The sequence below is a fragment of the Amblyomma americanum genome, chromosome 2, assembly GCF_052857255.1.
Source record: "Amblyomma americanum isolate KBUSLIRL-KWMA chromosome 2, ASM5285725v1, whole genome shotgun sequence".
Lineage (NCBI taxonomy): Eukaryota > Metazoa > Arthropoda > Arachnida > Ixodida > Ixodidae > Amblyomma > Amblyomma americanum.
The window spans coordinates 62,436,027-62,447,767 of NC_135498.1; the positions used below are offsets into that span (position 1 = coordinate 62,436,027).

At 42.8% G+C, this 11,741-nt stretch overlaps 1 long non-coding RNA gene across 1 annotated transcript; it reads left to right on the plus strand.

Annotated features, from left to right (window-relative positions):
- The first annotated feature begins 7,827 nt into the window (after positions 1-7,827).
- LOC144118619 (uncharacterized) lies at positions 7,828-10,330 on the plus strand. Its single transcript, XR_013312075.1, has 3 exons — positions 7,828-7,933; positions 9,693-9,751; positions 10,100-10,330. It is a non-coding gene; the product is annotated as an uncharacterized LOC144118619 (long non-coding RNA).
- The last annotated feature ends 1,411 nt before the right edge of the window (positions 10,331-11,741 follow it).

The following is an 11,741-nucleotide window of genomic DNA, read 5'->3' on the forward strand; positions in this document are numbered from 1 at the left end:
AAGCTCGATGACTGAGAGTTGTCTTTTGAAGGGTTTTTTTTTCAGAGAGGGGAGGTTCATATTTATTTGTTACATTGGATGCAGTCTAGAAAAAAAACGCGGATGAAATTTACCTCTTCATCTGTTTGGAGATTCAGGATAATTTTTTTACTCTCACGTCACAGTGGAAATCAGTGAAAAACATGATAAAACCTTGCAGGCATGTGGCTTATAATTTTTCTTTATAGGGGCTTCAAATTTATTGTAATCAAGTATTGCTACACTATATTAGAATAAGTGAATTTCTTTGCAAGAATCTCTTCCTACAAGATCCGATGAGCCATATAAAATAGCTCCACAATGAAAGTGGCGCTGCTTTACGATGAAAAGCAAGCGGTCCGTGCGCGCATTCAATGGCCAGGCCAAGCAGGAGAACAGCTTGATCTCGTGATGTGTCTCACTTTGCACGCATTCACTATTTTACATCTGTTTAAAGTAGCTGCAGCACACATGGCTATATTAACACATGCTACGTGAGAAGAGGATACTGAAGCCTGACCTCCCTCGACGACATGCCTCTACAAGGCTTCTTTGCTCTTTGTGTTGGCTACGTAAAAGATTCCCTGCATACGCGAACACGGCTGAGTGCAAACCAGCTACACCAGATCATGGATGATGTTTAGGAAGTCTTCTCAGCAGGGCTTGTCTTCATTTCATCGGGAAAATTTACGTAATTACCTGAAAATGCGAAATTCTGTGGGAATGCGCTCCGACTGCATTCCGGGCAATAAGTGAACAGCTTAGCCACTGATGAATTTTCTTTGGGTGTCGAACACGGCGCGGAAGCTTTTCGTAAAGTTATGCTTGTCGTCACGGATGAACCACAAAGAATGGGTATATCTCTTCTCGCATACTACTTTCCGTGACATTTTCAAGGAGGGGCGCGTCAGGCTGCGCGAGAACAGCAACACATCGTGGGTGTGCAGCGGCGGACAAACTCCAGGCTCGCGACTGTGTCCGCACTACACAAGCAGGTGATTTTTAGCACGCAGGCAGAGGGAACTACTATTTCCGTTTACAGTTGCTAATGGCCTTTGCCCTTGTCCGTGCTTATTCTCGAGACATCCCGAATCACATCACCGCCGGTCAGCCATGACCATGATCAGTGCGCCGAAACTAATCTGCAGCCCCCACTACTGCGTCCCTTAGAGCCCACGACAACATTAGGACGTTAAGCCGCACCTCGCACTTAACACGCTGGTACGCCTGTAGACGACTGCACAAGAAATGAAATTCACATAAACGAACACAATGAAAAAAAAAACAGCAGTAGATGTGGTTTCGTGCGGTGTATGATCTCCAAGCACCAATTTTGTGCATATACTAGTGTGTTCAACGATTATTCGCCGATTTCCAAAGAGTCCATTACGGGCAAATGGGCATTTGAATAATTTTTTGCAGGGCGTTTTAATATATATAGCAGGAATAAGAAATTACATTTTGAGCCTTTTCCGAATTTATTCTACATTAGTCTACCTGGAAGGTTAGTAGTAATGCTGATTAATCTTTATTGTTGACGTTAGCGCATCTGCGTGCCCAGCTGTCACCATCCGTAAAAACATCCTGTTTAGTTTTAGTTTGAAATTGCAGTTTATTTTTAAAGGAACCTTCGTCTTGACATTTAAGCGGCGTTCTTGACTTTATCGTAGTGTAGTTGACGGTTTAAATTTAAATTATTGTCATCGAGGTTTTTGTGCAATTCATATCCTATTTCTGTTAACGCCGCAGCAATGACGCCGAAAGAAACGCTCAAAGTAATCGCGATATATATATCTGATCATGCATAGGAAAATTTTATATTGCAAACTGCGCGGAAATAAGTTAGACACCAGTTTGCGGGGTGCCATTTAAAAAAGCAACGTGGGCGAAGCATACAAAAGGAGGGTGAGATTGCATGAGGAACATTAAACCTTCTGCAGCCTCACTTTCAGCAAAATCTCGCGTTAGTCTATCATCAAACGATCGTCTTCTCGCTTAGCTTCAGAGAGAGATTTCAGCTGCCTCCAACTCTTCAACGCGCTGGTGATATTCGTCCCGGTAGTAAGCAACGCCTTCTTTCACCATCGTGACATGTTTTCTTGCGTTTTCCTTCTTGAGTTGCTTTGTTTCGAGTCGACGTAGCTGCACTGAATATATCGAATAATTTTGCTACAGCTTTTCAACTTTCTCTCCTGCGTCAGCGATCGTACGTCAAAGGAGAAGCTTATCACCAAATTATTATGTAGCCCTGTCAGGCCCGTCGTTCATATTTTTGCATTTGTACTCTTTCTTTCCCTACTGGCGCTCGGACCTGAAGGAGGTTTCTAAATAGAGTGTTTCGAATTCTCCATAATTATCAACCGAATAACACCTGCAATAAATTTCTCATCGCTCTTTTCTTCTTTAATATACACATGTACTCTAAAGCATGCGCGCAATTAACTCCGTGAAAAATAGTTTCTATGCCGCCTAGCCCCACAGCGTGAATATGATTGACACCATACCGTCTTCCTCAACAAATGCACCCTCGAGGTCGGTTGGCACAAAAGTCATCTTTTCATGACTCGTGTGCTCCACTCACTTAAGACGTTTGCTATACACTACAGTAACAACCGGTGTCGCGATAAGTAATTTCAGCGTACACGGGAATCCACGGAGGTTGTTTTCGAGCCGGCGTGGTTCCCAACAGAACACAAAAATTTCCTCAGCGATAGAACGATCCTGGAAGCCAGCTCGGCACAGGTGCAGGCATCAGGAAAGACATAGCAGCGCAAAATTGCTAACACGGATGCAGTGAAGTAACCGGAGACGAGAGCTCGTCCTGTTCCCTCACTACGTCCGTGTTCGTATTTTTGCACTCGCATTTCTTTCTTGAATATGCCCTAAAACGCCCAGCTAGAAGTACATCAGAGGTGCAGCCACTCGACTCACAGCTAAGACATGGATCTGAGCGGGCCCTTTAAGTGAAACTTCTCATTTAGGTTGAAAAGGCACACTTCAGAGTAGACTGTCTCCTGTTACGTTTCGCCACCTGCATGTTTCATTATTTTTTAGCTATCACGAGCTCACATCATTTGAGTCCTTCTTATGTGGGAAAATTTGGATGAATGGTTCACAGTTGTCTTTCAATGGACTCGACAAATTAATAGCCTACTTTAATTTCAAGTGGCCTGAAATTTTTTTGCGAAGCCAACTTGCTACTGCAGCGTACCTTTCCATTTATCAGCCTCCTATAGATAGGTAAGCGGTATTCCTGCTTGCAATGCTCAGCGCGGCTTCAAGCAGTATCATCGAGGAATGGGCTCGTTACTAGGTGTCCTTGCGGGCGTATGCTTCTTAAAGCACGTCAATCGTACATCACAAGGCTTCGGTAGGACAACAATTCTTATCGTCTTGATCATTAAGCTTTCCTTATGACTTGATTTCGGAATTATGAATTTTAAGCATTTAGAAGTAAAAACTGTACGACCACATTTCATATAGAGCAAAATCTCCAATATCGGTCGTTCAGGAAAAAAAACAATGATTTTAAGAAACCTTTCTTCAGGAGGAAGCACTACACAAACTGAGATGAATATAACCACTTCTTTTATCAGCCTGATTCGGTTAGCATTTTTTCATTTTACAATCACACGAAAGTAACCGAAGTGAGCTGCAACACCACGAAACGTTTTTAAATGCAAAAGGGAGCTTTGAACGTTACTGCTATCAGTACTGTGCAAGAAAAACAACCACATGAAAGCTAAATCTCCGGGTTTTAAATCAGCGCTCTTAAATGAGAATGATTGTTATGTACGAAAGTCGCAAGTAAGCACTAAAATGTTTGAACAAATTGCGTAATTTCCACCTCATTCTTTAAGGTAAGCGTCTAAATCTCACATGCCGTTTGCTTCTATACACTGTGACTGTCAGTATGCTGTCATCTAATTATATTTAATCAACTCCGTCACTACGGCGCATTCCTTCAATTCGGCGTTAATCCTCTCTCAGCATGTGTTCAATAGGCAAGCAACAGCACACGGAGCTCCGCTCTTCCGACACGTAGCAGCGCGGGCTTAAGTATGTCACACAAACGAGGTAAGCATGTGGTAGCTATCGCGGTTCCGGGTTGCCGGTGTAGCTTTTAGCAGCAGCGTGTGAACAGCGAAAGTCGAGTATTTTTTCGTAAGTCCATGTTGCTCGCTTATCTGCGTTTCACGTTTAATGAAATATATCATTTTTGTCGTCTCCAAATACGTCACTAAATAAAAGAACGTCCCTCGAAACAGTGGATTTTCACCTCCTTTTCTTTTCTTTTTAGTGCTACAAGGATACATCCTTTATATTTACTTTTTACAAATAGCAGCCACCCGTTTGTGTCCGGATAACTAATACAGGACTGACTGCAAACAGGTTTTTTTTTGTGTCAAGACGTGAAGTGCAGTGGATGTCAACTTCGCGAAGTATCCTGTTTCATACGGGTCGGAAATACTGTGGTCAGAAGGCTTCTGCACTTGTATTCTACTGAGCGTAGGGTATAAAACGAAAAATAAATAACTGTGCTGTTCAGGCACACGATCAGGATCACGGTGTCTTCCAGTGTGATCATGATATAGAAAGTGATCCTTACGCGTAAATACGGATTCGAAAGCAATGAAGTCCGTCGTGCTTATTCACCTCTTGGGCATGGTGGTACAGGTCCTTGGTAAGCAGGAACGTTTCGAATATTGAATTGCACCCATTTGGCTTTGAAACTTCCTGCATTTGTAGCTGTTCGCACGACTCCCGTACTGTAGATCCCTCACTACGTGAACTTAGCGTTCTTCGAAATTGGTATGTTGTTGTACTTAGTCTATTGATCTTCCCGATGATTATCGGAAGATCAGTCTTTGGGTGTAGATTACCTTTCATACTTGGGAGGGTTGTAGTGTGAAGTGCTTATTCTGGGCTGTCTAAAAAGAGAAACGATTTCAGCTACTAGGGCGACAAGGCGTTGGACTGAGGCGGAAGCGTTCTTGAAAGAGTGAACAGATCACAGCTCATCTGCTGAGATAATAAGTGAATTGGAAATAGATACGCAGACGGGGTACGCAGAGGTACGCAGAGTCCTATATGACTTTAGTTGGATAGGACACAGGAACAAAATGACAAGTACCTTGCAAAGAAGGGCCTCCAGCTAAATCTGTGGACCTATTCGCGCGACTTCGTAGGTAATCCGTGGTTAATCTATTGTAACAGTACTGTGACTAGGGTATACCGCTAATTAAAATACACAGACAGGGGATTAGGCAGGTATTAGCCGTGATGCCACGATATAAGGCGACGCCATTGGTTGCACAGCCTCCTTTAAGAGGCATTAGCCTCTTCGTTCTTGAGTTGTATCCAACTATTGATAGATGGGCATGCCTTCCACGAAAAATGGCTAGCTAGAATTGAATGCTACAAGCTTTCGAACTGCATTGAAAAGAAATCTTTCAAATGCCGGTGATGGTGTCGTTCTTATACTGGGTGTGAAGCGCTGTTTTCAAATTGTTCCTTGTTTTCAAATGGCTGTTTTCAAATGTTAGCAGCACGCCTCCTACTTTTTTTAACGCCTCTACCAGACTGTGGCTGAATCAATCTTTTAGACTAATTTTATGTGATGTGTGTCTCAATATTAATGAGCGATGGTATAAGTGCAAAACCCTAATCGAGCGCTGCACTTAAAGGAGTAAAGAAAAGATTTCAGATTCAATTTGTCTTTTCTTGATAATTGAAGAACGAGATGCAAGTAAAGACAGATGACCTTATTTTTGACAGTTCTCTTCTCATTTCGTTTCCTTTCCTAACTGAACCTCAATCACTGCAATCTTGCGACGTTTCTATAATTGTTAGGGATCAATTAATAGTGCACGAAAAATTCATATTATCAAACCATAAATTAGAAGGTCATTGTAAAATGCGACAACAGTAAATTTGTTTTACGGGAGCTGAATACATTGTTTATAGCACTTTACACTCTGTTGATTGGCACAGTGTAAAAAAAATTCGTACCCAAGGAAAATGAAATACACGTACAATGCGAAAACAGTAGACTCACAAGAACCTGCTTGGTTCTTTGGCGTTGGACTCGATCAAGATTCAGGAGTGTTTGCAGCCAACTCTTCTCTCGTGCTATTATATTTTTATTTTATTTTCACACATTCTTGAGTTTCAAAACTGGTCTCTATACTCATAATTTTGTTTGATATTTATTTTTGTCTGGCTATGGTTATGCAGAGAAGGGAAGGGTAACGAGGGACTCGTTATAACTTAAATGGCGGAAGCCCACATCCACCGAACCCAAGGATCATAGGCTGTTTTTTTCTTAATATAAGATGTTCATCAATGTGAGATAGCAGGCAATTATTTAAAGGTAAATATTTAGCAAGCAGAATAAAAAACCAACCACATGCCGCCAGTGTTACCTGAACCCATGATGTCCGAATTTCGCGTCCGGTGCTCTGCCAACTGAGCTAGGGTACAGCTGTGCAATCTTCTGCTTTCGGGTGTATGTGTGTTCGGTTACACTGCACATAAATACCCCCGAAAGCAGAAAATTGAACAGCCGTGGTCTCGGCTCAGTTGTTAGAGCACTGGCCGGGTTCTTATCTCACTGGCGGCATGGGGTTGTTTTTTATTATGCTTTCTAATGAATTATCCTCAAAATAATTACTTCATTATTCTCCTATTCATGAGCACCAGAAGTTTTTTAAAAATGCCTATGCTCCTTGGTTTCATCAAATGCTTGTTGCTGTCTTGCCATATTTCTGAGCATTCCTGTCGCTGCCGCCTGTATACGCATCAGAAGAAGTCAGACCGGGTATTACTGTTGCCAGAAAATTTTTTACTCGCACTGAGAACAAAATTTTCTGTTGTCGGCTCATGTACGCCTTATGAACGGTCGGAATAGTGTTATAGAAAGTGCGTGGGCATAAATAACAATTATCGCCTTATTTCAGACAACTCAGCTCCGCTTAATTTTTCAATCTGGCTTTGAAAGTACGCATAAAAAAATAGACCCATGAGCGTCATTTTACGCTTCTGCATACTCCCTTTCTTTGCTTTCCTTTCCTTTCCTTGACTTCTTTGTAGAGCAAATAACAGAATGCGCCTTTGAGCATATTTTCAGGCCGTACTTTTCATGCGCTTTTTCTATGCCAAGAACAAGTGGACAATGCAGCCATGTAGTATGTAGAGATTTTTTTTTTTGTGGATGAATGTTAAGGTCCATTTCTTGCCGGGGTTGTATTCTGATCCTTGCCGTCCAATTGTGCCTGAGTCTTCCAAATATTCGGTAGCAGCTGACCTCTAATGTCCTCATTCTATTCCCAATGACAGCACTTCAAAAATGCAGGAACCGTGTACGTCAGTAGTCTGGTGGGGTCCAAGGCCTGTATTGCAATGCAGAAAATCTTTTCATTTCATTCATGGTGCTCGAAGCGACAACACTTTTACTTCTCAGGTACGATCTCAGCCGCCCAAGTACGAGCTCTCACAAACATGCACGTCTGAAATATTATAATGTGTACGGTAAAGGTTATTTATGGACCGATTGGTAAAACGAGTTCATGCAGCTCGTGCTGGCCACCAACGATATATCCTACCAATGCATGCACTGCGACCACAGTAATGACAACTTGTCAGAAGACTATAAATTATTACTCTTTTACTTCTGCGCTAGTTCTCATTCTCATATCGGTATATGGATGCGTCATCGCCACTTGCGTTTCCCTCGCGGATTTCCGGAACCGGCGCCTCCTTTCCAGATGAGTTGTATAAAACGGGCGCTAACTCGATGCTAGCATTGCAGTCAGCAAGTATATTCAACTAGAACCTCTCCACTTACTCCGACAAAGAACGAGAATGAAGTCGCTCACGCTCATCTTCTTCATTGGCCTGGCAGTCGTTGTCTTCTGTAAGAACCTCAACTCTAATTCCTACCGCTATGAACTATATTGACTGCATCCTTATTCCGGAAGCCTGGTCTAATAGCTGGTAGCCCTTAGCCTATCGCCGCCGGGATACTATCGACAGTTTGAGGTAGGAAGAGTGTCCACTGTTGTAGCGATAGCTGTGTAAATCTTGGCGGAAAAAATTGCTCCCAAAAATTAATTTTGCCGCTGTGCACCTTGCGGTCGTGAATTGTTGCAATTTGATAGAGGACAAGGTTAACTTGTCCGTTCGTTCTTTAGATAGCTAACTATTCAGCGGCCGGTGTGTGAGTGCATCTCCTTATTTTAAGTGTATTGCATGTAATGTACGTCGATGTCACGGACATTACGAATGGCTGTTTACAAAAGCCAATTTATATAATGAGACGTGTTTTCTCTTTAAGCCAGTGCCCAAAAAAGCTAAATCCAAATGCGTATTTTAAGCAGGCTTAGTGCTTTCAGCATGTGTGAGAAATGTGCAGAAAGACCTCCTTTGTAGACGGGTCATGGGAATCAATCCTTTCGAGAATTTTATATGCGTTGCTTGCGTGGCAGATAATAATTAATAATTGGTTTTTGGGGAAAGGAAATGGCGCAGTATATGTCTCATATATCTTTGGACACCTGAACCGCGACGTAAGGGAAGGGATAAAGGAGGGAGTGAAAGAAAGGAAGAATAGGTGCCGTAGTGGAGGGCTCCGGGATAATTTCGACCACCTGGGGATCTTTAACGTGCACTGACATCGCACAGCACACGGGCGCCTTAGCGTTTTTCCTCCATAAAAACGCAGCCGCCGCGGTCGGGTTCGAACCCGGGAACTCCGGATCAGTAGCCGAGCGCCCTAACCACTGAGCCACCGCGGCGGGGCGCGTGGCAGATAGGCATTTCTATTTTTAGTAAGAAAGCGGCGCCTCATACAAAAGTTTCACCTATTAAACTAGCATGGCCACACAGCATGGCAAGAAGGAATCTAAATGACAGAATTGGTCGCACCATCATTACGCTTACTTTAACCCCAAAAAATAGTCTGCTCAAGAGAGAGTCGATCATAAATGTTAGCATGGTTCTCACGTCAAGTGCGTTTCTAATAAAATGCGCAGATCAAAACGGCCCTCTAGTTGATATAAAGAATTGCAGCACGGTTGATTCTCACTTCGCAGGCGCGATGACCTCTCGTTGAAACTTTCATCTATAATCTATATACTTTTATCGTTTATTTTAGCAAAAAGACATTTATTTGACATACCCGGAAAATATTTCAGCCAAAAAAATTCCATTGAAAAAAACAACGACTTCCAGTGCATCATTATGTGCTAATTCGTCAATGTAGGTTAATACGACGTAAGAAGTGTGCTCTAAGTTACATGTACAGATAATTTCATTAGGCGGATTGGTGCACTTATAAATGCCTTTATTTTCTTCAGTTCAACGGCGTACCTGCCTTATGTCTAAGTGAGCTTCTATATATCATTATCGGAGCTGATTGCTGATGATAATAACAACTACAACTTCAAAGTTCTGATGCGGTATTACATAAAACGTTAAAGAATGCCTTAGGCGATGGCATCTTTGGACACTAATACAAGGCTTAAGTATCAATTCGCGGGTTTTCATTTCGACATTTAACTGCAAACACAATAGATCCTAATAAATATTGCCGACTATACAGTTTGAACAATAGATAACGTTCTCCTATTATTTTTCGAGCCAAATATTCTCATTTCCTTTCTTTCTTCCCACAGCCTCCGTGGAAAGCCGGCACCATGGTGACCATGGAATTCCGTGCGATCGTCTTCCATTTGTACGATATTCCACCATTCAATTTCAAGCAACATGGTCGGAGTTGGCCTATTAAGGCAGTATGAGCACATGACAGCAGAAAAACGAAAACGAATCTGACGTTTAAATCACATAATTTGGGACTTTGTCACTAAAAAATGAGCAATCTTGACAAACCAGATAGCTCAGCCGAAACAGCTGAGAACGGTATTATTCCTTCATTTTCTCTTCTTAGAAAGTAGAAGTTTTTGCCCTCATTATTAATGTTACAAAACCTTCAGAATGCACAGTAATCGCTAAAACTGTACATTGACTATTCGCATTCCATTGGAGAAAGCTGTAAATTTATATGTGTTCTCTCTTCGTTAAGATTCCTCCTGGCTTGAGACACTTGTGCCAGAACACAACAGTGGGACCATCCAACACAACAACTGTACAGCCGTCTACCGGCAACAGTACATCCAGCCCAGCTGCTTGACGAGTTCATCCAATGCCGGCATCTGTGCTCAAAATGAATACAGCAGTGCTTAGTTGAATACGGCAACAAGTTACTCCGGTGTGAAATAAAATTATTACAGCAGCAATAAAGCTCCTGATGAATTTTTCATACAGTTGGTTAGAAGCGGCACCAAGAAACCGTAGTGCGGCGTCAGATCCTCGGAACATCTAATCACAACAGCTTCATGCTCGGTTCCTCTTTGTTGGGAGTATTCGCCTACACATTAAAGTTACATATTAAATACTGAATGACTAAGAGTTTCATTTCGGCGTTTATATTGCAGGGAGGAACGCTTCACCCGTTGGGTTACTTTGGGCCCAACAAAAGTAAAAACGTGGCTGAACAGGACTTCTGAGTCCCCGTGGCAGTAGAGGATGATTTTATTTTACTCTTTTGTCCCAGAGACGGACACTTAAGTATAACGTAACATTTTTTAGGTATTAGAATTTATTATTTCCCTTCAAGGGGATTCAAAGTTTTTGCAAGCAAATATTTCCTGTAGTATTTGAGAAAAACTTTTCTTTGTATACAGTAGCTTCACAACGAAATTGGCGCCGATTACCGATGAACAGCGAGAGGCCGTCTGCGCAGTCGACGGCCTGGGCATTCAAGAGAACTGCTTGCCCCTGGTCACGTGTTTCACTCTAAACGCATTAAATACTTTTTCACTGTTTAAAAGAGCTGCAGCCTTCAATTCTACATTAACACACACCACGTGAGACGACTATGCAGAAGCCAGTTGCTCCCTCGGCCTAACGCCTGTACAGCGCTCTTTTGCTCATTTTGCTTGCTGCGTAACTGATTCCCCGCATACCCCAACAAAGCTTAATACAACGAGCTTTTCCAGCCATTGAGTGATGTTAAGGAAGACTTCTCAGGGGGGCTGGCATTCATTGCACCATGCATTTTTACTTGATTCCGTTGGAACACAGCAGTCCTAGAGGGGAGGCTCCAACAGCGCGGGCCATGCAATATTTACAACCAGGACGTAAACAGCTTCGCCACCGATGCTTTTAATTTGGCTGTTTGAAAATGGCACGGATCCTTTGTGTAATCACATGTTCGTCGACAGGGACGAAGTCTCTTACCGCGTGGTCGTCTGCGTGTCTTTTCTGGGTTCGGAAGCGCCTGGTAGCGCAAGACCAACGCGTCCACATTATAGAAGGCGGAGATGTTTAGTAGGCAAGAATTGCAAACTAGTATTTTGTTGTCCGGTTGGTTATGGCATTTCTCATTGTCCGTCCTCATTCCAGCGACATCCAGAGTCAAATCACTGCCGGTCTGCTGTCACCCTGGTCAGTGCCTCGAAATCAATCTGCAGCCCTCTACTATATGTGGCGTCACTCTAGGCCACGTGCATCATCACTGAGAGAGAAAGAGAGAGAAAACTTTATTGTCAGGAAGATGGTGATATTCTTGGGTCATATCAGCCGCTACGGTGGCCGGCAGTTCAAGTCTGTCGGCGACCTCTTGCGCTCTTGCCGTGGGCCAGGGACTTAACGTCCGGGCCAGG